The sequence below is a fragment of the Pygoscelis adeliae genome, unplaced genomic scaffold (genome assembly GCF_000699105.1).
Source record: "Pygoscelis adeliae isolate BGI_AS28 unplaced genomic scaffold, ASM69910v1 Scaffold141, whole genome shotgun sequence".
Classification (NCBI taxonomy): domain Eukaryota; kingdom Metazoa; phylum Chordata; class Aves; order Sphenisciformes; family Spheniscidae; genus Pygoscelis; species Pygoscelis adeliae.
Window position 1 is genome coordinate 14,247 of NW_008824231.1, and position 9,508 is coordinate 23,754.

The 9,508-nt window shown below is 41.6% G+C and overlaps 1 protein-coding gene across 1 annotated transcript in view; it reads right to left on the reverse strand.

The window, feature by feature from the left end:
* The window catches only part of GRM5 (glutamate receptor, metabotropic 5), a 250,389-nt gene that overhangs the window by 1,635 nt on the left and 239,246 nt on the right, over window positions 1–9,508 (reverse strand). The gene's annotated exons all lie outside the window — the stretch shown is intronic.

Below are 9,508 nucleotides of genomic sequence, written 5' to 3' on the forward strand. Positions count from 1 at the left end.
TGAGTGGCTGTGTGGTACTCAGTTACCAACTGAGGTGAAACCACAACAACAGTTTATCTGGAGTATAACATGATGACTGAAAAAATAGCCAATCTGATTAAGATAAGTCACTTTTCTTCACTTTTTCCTTTTAAATGATTTTAAATATAGTAATTTATGAACAAATTTCAGAATCAAGTTGCATTACCTCAGTGCAAAATGCTTCAAAGTTGTCTGCATACTATATGCACTTAAAGGATCAGATGTCAATCTTAGTAATTATATTGTACACTATGAAGGATATTGGTACTTGTTTAATGATTATGGAGAGGAATCTTATAGATTCTAGCTGTCAAGAAAAAATGAGTGCTTCTTTCTCAGATATGCTACTTTTTTTCTAACAAAAATTTTCTAGGATCAGAGTTGCAGATAATAGGTAATTTGGGATGGCACACCCTGCTCACTTCTTTATCTGTCATTCATCCTTTTGAGAATTCTGAGGAATTAAAACATCATCTAACTTGTGAAATCAAACTGGATTCAATAAATTAGTGTCAAAGCTGAATTAGCAGTGCAACCCATCTAAGGACACTTGTTTTTCAGTCTATGTATAAGTTTTAATAAATCATTCTATGTACGCATGTCGTAGGAAGTCAAAGAAGCTTTTCATTCCACAGCGTGCAGATCAATGGACAGGAGTAAAAGCTGGCAGAAAACTTGTTGCTGGCATCCCTCCTCCATCCCTCCTTTCTTTTTGCACTGTAAAGCCTGGATAGGAATAAGGGGGGAGGATCTTGATGCTCTGGAATGCAGCTTCCTGACAATAGTAGACACGCTGGCACTGCCAGCCAGGGCAGGACTGCTGGAGGGAGGTCATGGAGTGGAGGAAATGCAACTAAAGGCTTTTATTTCCCCTATACTTGTATTAAGCTTGACTAACCTTGATTGCAAAATCTAAATGACCTCAAAATTTAGGATAGTTGTAATAAGGTTGCTGTCTTCTGGTTAGGTCAGACAGAAAGGTGTCAGCCTGACTCGGGGTGGGTGGTGGCAAGGCACTTCTCCCTGTGGGGATGGAGCACTGGGTGCTGACATCTGTATTTTCAGCAGTGAGGGTAATTAGCACTGTCTGATGGGCATCTGGATGCCAAGCAATCCCAATTAATTAAGGAACCTGGGACCTCAATGACTTGATGAACAGGAGTAAATGTAGACATCAGGACTATAATTTGGGAATTTCTACATGCAATATCTACTCTTTGCCTTTTCCTTTATTTTAAGTGGAGATTAAAGTTTTTCCAAATCTGCCACTGACATTCTTAGTAATAAAAATCATTTTATGAAATGGTATAAGTAGATATTAGGTTTAGCTCCTCTCTTCTCCCAGTATTTCTGAAGTCTACATCTCTATGCAATTAATATTATAAAAAATATAATACCTACAATAAGGTGGTATACTCAATAGATTGTGTGGCAAAAGTACAAGGCAGATAGTTCTGTATTCTTGCAGAAAAAATCAGAAGGATTAGGGTCAACAAGTCTTTGACATTAGTGCAGTTAAAGGATACAAATTTGCAGTCACTCCACTGTAACAGAATTCTGCTCTTAGTTACTAAATGCAGATTAATTTTCCATCTATATTTTAACTGCATTGGTGTGCAAAGCTTTCTGTTGCAATAATAAATTATTACCATGTCTTAATGTAACAAAGACAGCTAGATTTTTATGGAACACTCTCATAGCATTAGTTGATGATACCTATTTGACTCTTGTTGGTTTTAAAGAGTTTACTTATTAATTGTGAGGGAGACACAGTATTTCATTCTGACTTCATCAAGATGTAGCACAGGAATCACATCATTAAAATCAACATTTTATACCAGTGAGAGTGGTGGAAGAAGGGTTAAAACCAAAAAGCATACTCTGGTGTGTGCAGATATCCCCATGTGGGTTCTTCCCCAAGAAGTTTTATGAGTAAGTGACCTCTAAATCTATTTCCAGTTTTACCAACATTTAATTAATGTTTTGGGGAAACAAATTGTCACCAGCTTCTAATACTACTATATATTCTTGGACAGGAAATTTGGAGAGAAAAGGTCTTTATCTGGCCTTTACATGCAGACAATGATATAGGGGCTGAATTTTGCTCCGTTTCTAATGTTGCAGCAGAGGTGAATCATAACCAAGCATTTCTCATTAGTTTCAGACTATTTCATGCCTTCCTTGCTTTATTACTCTTTTTACATTCTCTTAATAAAATACCTGAGAACAGAGTTGAAAACTTGTCCCATTTTTTCCCCCATCACTGGGTACACTTTACAAGGAGAATGCTAAACTGTGCAATGATTTATTCCTCAATTAAGATTTAAGGACTGGATAGTCTTCATAAAGCAATGATTGGTGAGGTTTTCATATAATAGCTTTGTAGCTAATGGTTTCTGACAATGGCACTTTGCAGAAAGGGACAACAAGATCAAGTAAAAGAAATATGGGAAAACAGCACTCTGAGTGCTCAGGTTAGGTTGATGGCCAGGATACCAAGGCAAAAGCTGAAAAATGGTAACACAAGAACTCATTCCTATCCCCTAAATATGTGTATGCTCAATGGTCATTTGGACAAGGTCCTCCCCACAACCCACCACTTACAATTCATCAACATCTCTAAGCACCTGGAAAGACTTCTCTCCTAGCTGGCTCAGAAATTCCAGGTGGAACAGAGCCAGCAGCCTTGTCTTGTGGTCCCTGCAGTGTGCTGAGGCAATCTTTGGCTTGTGGAAAGGCTGTTAGGAGCCAGTCCAATTTGGAGCAGGTGTAGAGTTGTTCTACTCTGTGCTCGAGAGTGCGCTGCTTCTGGGACTGGAGCCCCAGTAAAATTGACATAACACTGCCTCTATGTTCTTCTGGCCAGAAACGTAACCAGTGGGAGCAAGGTACGCACGTGAATAGCAAGACAAGCAGATATAAAAAATCAGAGTCCCATTTGACACGCTAGGGAAAGGTTTTCTGAAAGAACCATCAAAAATCACCACAAATTACAGATAAGGATGTATAAGGATCTTCTGGGGGAAAAAAAAGGGTTCTGATATTTTGGAAAAACGTCTGGCTACTTCAGGGATGGGCTAAATTGTGCCGTAAACAAGGAGAGGAGAAGCTCTTGAAGGTTTGACCTCTACCATAGGTCTATTAGTACCCTGTGCTCTCTCTGTAGAGGTAAACTTGTCACTTATTTCTGATTTTTCATATTGCATTAAAATCAGTTCATCTGGGAGAGGAGTTTACAGATATGAAGCACTGTATTATAGTCCATAGTTTCTGGGGATTTGATCTTGACACTGTTTTAATTTGTTATTATAGCCTTGACACCTAATAGACCTTACCATGCCTTCAACATCCATAAAACTGTATTAGCTTAGCACTGAAAATCCCTTTCATGGTAGGCAATATAAAATATATAATTAAACTAGTTCCAAAGGTAAATATGACAGACTAAGGCTTGTGAATAAGATGCACTTCGGAAAGTGAAAGGAATTCAGTGAAGTCTCTTGAGTCAACATCATGGGCTAAAGCTCACTGAATCTGCACACGGAGACTAAAACTGGTGGAAAATTACTGCTGATTTAGTAAGTCTTAAATATTTTTCAGTGGGGTTTGGCATCCTGGGCAGTGAGTTCAATCCATTGACAAAAGACTTGGTTTTCTTGTTAACTTTTCACAGACCTTTCCAAGGATAACAGAAGTCCAAACACCAAGGCTGAAACATAAACAACAACCTAGCCATGTCTTAGTTGCAAATGAGAGTCTCCACATAAGATTTGGCACACAGTATTCAAAGTGTATTGATGTTATTTATGCTGTTAGGTATTTTATATTAATGCTTCTGAATGTTTCCCTATTTATAATCCCAAAAGATGTGAGAAGGGATATCTTGATTAGTTATTTGGGTTTTCATATATGGAGAGCCGAGATGCAAAAATGTAGGAGTCAATAAAAATCTACATGAAGTTGGCAGAGTAGCTTTTATAATTTTTTTTTTTTTTTTTAATAAAACCCCAACTTGTTACCCAAACTGACAAGGCAAAAGTGAGGATTAGACTCTCCAAAGTCCTGGGTGAGAAATCAGCCCCCTGACCTCCACATGGGATGTGAACCAACTGAAATGAGAGAGGACATTTTTAACATTTCAGTACTAAGTTCTGGTGCTATAGTAAATTATTAAGGTCACCAGTTCTTTGCCCTGTTCTGGTGGGACCTTTTGTGGTTGCTACAATAGCAGGGCATGTAGAGGTGACCATGTGCTGGCTTCTTAGCTGCTGCGGTTCCCAGGCTGGCACATTTACTGAAATCATCAGCAAAGGTGGGTTTGCACAGTCAATGGATGCAGCTGAAGACTATGCATGTGCTTATTTTGCCACCTCTGCAAGGCAGGAGTTGGGATCGGTCACATCTTAAACAATGAAAGCTGGGGCATCTGTAGCTCAGGAGTCTAAGTCCCTAGTAACTCAAATATACTGATTTAGCTGTGCATTGCAGTAAAAGGCAAGGCTGTGAATCTTAGAATAATACATTAAAGTTACTCTGTGACCACATGGGGAATGATTCCTTAATTACACAAATGTGCAGAATGACTGGAACAACTGATGAATTGCAGCAATCAGGTCTATCCTTATGTTAGCTCTAATGTTTTGATTTAAGTTTCACTAAAAAATGCTGGCTCTGTGTGTTGTAAATATTTTGTTCAGAATATGTCGTGTTCAGCAAACTTTCCACAATGTAAGGCACAATTACAAGTGGATCCTTCTGGCTTTGTTGGCAAGTCGCCCTTCATCCCGCCCAGGAGCCTCCAAGAGCTGTTTGTTGAGCTCAGCATTCTTGAACCAGCTCACTTGAGCCTGCATGGCTCACGCTGGAGACTTGGGTTGTAAATGGACTGGAAGCTAAAGCCCACACCTTACCTGGAACAAGCAACTGAGGGAAGAAAAGTCCACAAACCCAGCAAGAAGGGAGGGGAGAAAATGGCAGCCAGAGATCCTGGTCATAATATTGCCACCTGAACCCTTAACTCATCCTCATCTGCTTTGTCCAAGAGGCTGGTGTGAGAGTGACTTAAGGAAATGGTTACATTTCATTTGGAATAAGAAATGAAAAGGAAAGAGAAATCCAGGGCACAGAAAATCAGGGTGAAAATTGGACATTATCTCTGCTGACGTGCATTTATAATGCTAAAACCAACCAGATAAAAATTGTGTCCTTTGTCTACCCTTGGTCTGAATTACAGCCTTACCAATTATGGTCAAAAGCAAGATCCTAGTAATGTTTCAGCAGCAAAATCAATGTCAGCACAGGCTAAATTGTGTTCTGCGTCGTGCTCACAACTGTTGGACAATTGCTGAAATTACCAATGGCTATAACTTTATTGCAAACAACAATACAAGGAAGCAGTTTGATGGCAACAAGCAGTTACTGTTTGAAAATATTTTGGGCAAGAGATGAATGATTTTTTTTGCTTGGGGGAGGAGGGAGCAGGATCCAGTCTTACGAGACACCTGAGCTTCAGACCCCTGTGGCTTCTGCCACAGCCCGAATCAGCATGCTGCAGGAAGAGCTGACCGAGCCCTTGTGGGGATCCTCTGAGATCTGACGTCAAGCATCGCCCCTGCCCTTGGCCCCGCAGGGGGTTTGCATGAGCCACAGCAGTGGGCTGTCCCAGACGATGCCCAGAGCCAAGACAGCAGCAGCTCCCAGCACTGTCTGTTCTCTGCGGCTCTCGCTGACAGTACAAGCAATGCCCTCAGGATGAGGGAGGCAGTCGTCCTCACTTCTCAGTGAGGAATCCAGATCGGTACAAGCCAAACGGGATACAGCATCAGTGTTGTCAGAGCTCTTTGAAATGGTTGTTGTGTCACTCAGAGGGGGGGTGCCCTTTTTTCAGTCCTTTCCCTTCAAGGGTTGTTTGGATAATCCAGCTCTTATCTGGCACTTTCAGAGAGACAGACAAGATCATGACGCTGTTATCCTGGGTTTACTGTACCTTATTTGGTGACAGCATTTTTGTAACTATAGTAAAAATATATATTTCTGATATTTAGCCTTATCCTTGAATGGCAAGAAAACCTTTCAAGAGCTGTAAAATATTTCAACTCCTATTTTCATGGGAACCCAATTAAGAAAATCAAATAGCCAGCGTATTTGGAGTACACAGAGGATGAGAAAAATGTCAATACAGCCTGAAGATAATCCAAGTGTCAGTGAAATTAATATCATCTACTTTCCTTGCAGTCCCCGAGGTCACTAGACAAAACTATTTCTGTTATTGATGTATGCTGTCCCTGAATCACAGAAAGAGAGAATAATTGCCTCTTTCCCACCTCAAAAATGTCCTTAAACAAACACTAGTGATAGCTGGACAAAGATGTTCCTACATCCACTGAAAAAGCTCCGAGATGCTGAACAAAACTTATCTGGTCTTTCCAAGGCACCCTTTTTGAATGCAGAAGGCCATGGCTCAAAATCACTTGGGTTTTTGGAGAACCAAAAAGCCATTCTCATCAAGCTACTGAAAAATTAATTTCAGTTAGGTTTGGTCTTCAGTGTTAAGAAAATCCCTTTATTTGTATCTAAACATGCCTGCCACCTATTTATCTTCCCTCCACTGTGAATATAACGCAAAGAAGGGCTTTGAGGAATAGTGGAGGGGTTGGCATATACTTCTGGACTTAAACCCGTGAGTTTCTCCTGCTCTAATTGAGTATGTGGCTCAACCACACTAGCCACACTAATGTGCGAAGTGGTTCTGTAATGTATGGATGTTGGTTACACAATGCATGGGGAGGAAGGGGAGCTACAGTAGATTGGAAAACATCTTGATACTAAACCAGGAAGAAGAAAATGACTTGGGGTGCATGTTGGGATGGTACAGATAAATTTGGAGAAAAGGAAGAGAATGACTATTTTTTTGTCCAAGGAGGAGCCTGGTCCCTGGGGAATGTTGTATACATAAGCAATGAAACTGAAATTTGTGAGGAAATAAAATATGGGTGGCTAAACATTCCCTTCTCACCTCAGCTTCACTTGTAGATGGAGATATTTTCCAGTAACTGGTTTAATCAAGAGAAACTCTTCCTCCCACTGTCTTTCCCACTACCTTTGGACTTCCTGTACCTTTTTGTACTTCAGAACTCTAATGTCTTTTTCTGTTCTGAGAATAACTTTGGTTTCCTACAGGGACTGCATCCCTTCTGTCTTCCCCCCTCCTGCATCTGAATTCTGATATTCCACAGGTGACTGAAAAAAAGCATTAATTTCTCTTCCTTTCTGTGAGCAACATCCCTGCCATTACACATTTTATATAATGAAGTTTGTGGCACAAAACTGATGCTGGTCATTGAGCATATGAAAGATGGAGCAATGTTTTGTTGTGTGAGCCAAGAAAGGATTCCAAAAATGCTTTTATCCAAGTTCAGATCTCTGGCAAACAGTGAGGTGCAGCTCCATGTTGAAAGCCTTCTCAGGCATGTGGCTGATATATTTACAGGACTCTCATCTGAAGGTGATCATGCAAGGAAGACTTATTCCAATGAGCTTTTTATATGTGTAGCCTTGTGGAACTGACATTACCTAAGACATGGCTTTATCAAGCAGCAAAGAGACACAGACTGCTGCAGTATCAGAAGTAGGGACATTTCAAGGAGCTTGGTGTATGCTTTATAAAACTGAAGGGAAATTTCCTTGCCAGAATACAAAATACATTTCCCTCTCCTTACTTTTAATTCACATTTATTACTAAATCTTATGTTGTAAACAAGACTGAGAGGCAGTTTTTTACAAACTGCAAAAGTTGGGACTATAAATATGATCATTAAAAACACAGCTCAATATATTGTATGGGTAAGCTGGGAATAGACTTTTTAAAATCTGTTTTTGATACAAATCTAAATAAGACAAGATCCAGCCATCATGTGAATACTAAGTTAGGTGGGGACTACACAGCCATGAAGTAATGGATGTCCTGTTACCAGGAGCACATATTGTATCAGCTGTGCTCATGGAGGCCAAGGGGGGGTTCAATTTCCAAATAGTGCCTGTTGAATTTGTTCCTGGCTGAGGAAACAAGGGTTAGATCTCCTGAGGAACATTGCTTGGCACTGATGTCAAGGGGGGTTTTTTGTGTGGATATTGACCTTGGTCCCTGTAAAGGCATAAAATGCATGTCTAAAGCCAGATGACTGGTTTGCAAAATGTAGCAGCTCATGTAATACACAAAGCAGTTGTCTTGACTAAAAAGACAACTACTTTCCTTTAAAACAATCAGAGCTGGGTGGAAAATCATTGACTCATCCTACAACAGCTTTCGAGGTGCCACCCTATCCCGCTTTTCCATCCTGAGGGCAAAGTAAGACCTTCAGAGGGTAAATCCTCCCACAAGCCCAGACTGATGCCTTGCCCGAGGCATGGAGATCTGCGTGCCCTGGGGAGCCAGCTCAAAGCACAGAGCCCGAAGGCCAACCTGGTAGCTGTTGACTCCACTTTGCCTTATATATGGTGCTTATAGGCTAATTATCCAAAATTCACCACGTCAATGGGCAGTTCCCATCACTGGTGTTTCAGAAGTGGGTCCTCTGTTGGACCGATGAGGCACTTAAAGCAAGTTCCCTCCTAACTGACTTGCAGCAGCTCCTTTTCCAGCTGATCTGCGTTGGGTAAAACCTCAGCTGCTCACTGAAACAGAGACATGAGCTGGGATCTGCCATATCTCAGGCAAGGCCCCCGGTGGGTGAAGAGTTGACCATTTGCACTAGTTGACCTTCAGAAACTGACTAGCCTGGTGCAGTGGCCTGGTCCCTGTAACGTGGGCTTTGGAGGCTTCTGGATGGCCCAGCTGGGATGTGAACCTAAGCTTATACCACACCTTCAGTACTCTGCTCTGGGGGACATGTGGAGCTGGGTATCTTTTTCTCCCCTTCTCTATTCTCCTGGCACAGGAAAGCTTGCCCTGATTTGAGATGGCTTTGCTGGCTGATTGCTGCCTGGGGAGGATGGCCTGGGGGAGTGGGGCTGGAGGAGCACTTGCAAATATATTTTCTTGCTGTTTCAGTTATCTCAGTTAAAAGTTTTTTTCTCAGGGAAATTTCATGTTTGACATTTTCTGAAAAATACCTCATCAGTTTCATGGGAAATGATATTTTTGCATTAATTAGGTAACCTAGCTCATATAGTACAGCAACGCAACATTCTTTACCAGGGAAGTATTAACTCTGCACCCACCACGACTGACGCAGCTTCCCAGACAGAGCTGTGGTGGGAACTCGCTGCCAGCCAGGTGTCAGGCTGCAGGCTGTGCCCTGCTCGTATGCCAGTACCAGGCGGCAGCAGTGAGCACACCTGTGGGAGGTGCGCCCAGGGAGAGGAACTCCTCTGCTTAGTGACAGAGCTCCGGGAGGAGGTGAGTGGGTTGAGGAGTATCAGGGAGAGCGAGGGAGAGAGGTAGACTACTGGAATCGCACCCTGCCTTCCCTGACAGGCAGACAGGACG